Raw genomic sequence first — 635 nt, forward strand, 5'->3', positions numbered from 1 at the left:
GAGGAATTAAGGAAGTAAAGGAGGAGATAGTGTAGAAAAGAGAAGAGGTGAAAGAGTTGTGAAAAAGCAGCTGCAGGTTTTTAACTTCAGTTTGCTTTTTGTGTTTTTTTTGGGCGGCGATTAAACTCTAATGAAAGTGTTGAACAGGAGGGCGGCGGGAGGTCGGAGGAGCGAGGATTAACGCAGAGGTTATCGCGCCCAGGTGGAAAGATCACCTCTCATTTCCATAAACTGCCGCTTACTGCGGGGCCCACTGTGTTTGGCCCTCTAATACCTGCTCATTTATTCCTCCACATTCAGCCGCCAGGGGTTGGAGGTCACGGTCCGATAAGTCGCCGTGACCTCGGAGGTGGGCGCTCATTCTGGGTTCAACATCAGCTGAACCCGAATCACCGGGAAGGAGGTTGGAAAACACAACATGTGCTTTAAATGGGTCTAATGTTAAAGCACTTTATTAACATGTGTTTATTAATGGATTATTATTCACATAAAGTTCATTTCAAATGATTAAATCCACAAGTTCAGATCACTGAAGTCAAACTAAACAACCTTTTTCCTTTTCTAATTTAAAATTCAACTTTATTATGAACAATGTACGGGGGAATGAAACGTTTAATTTTAACCCTTTAAGATCA

The sequence above is a fragment of the Morone saxatilis genome, unplaced genomic scaffold (assembly GCF_004916995.1).
Source record: "Morone saxatilis isolate NCDOM2014 unplaced genomic scaffold, NCSU_SB_2.0 Contig22, whole genome shotgun sequence".
In the NCBI taxonomy this organism is placed as follows: Eukaryota; Metazoa; Chordata; class Actinopteri; family Moronidae; genus Morone; species Morone saxatilis.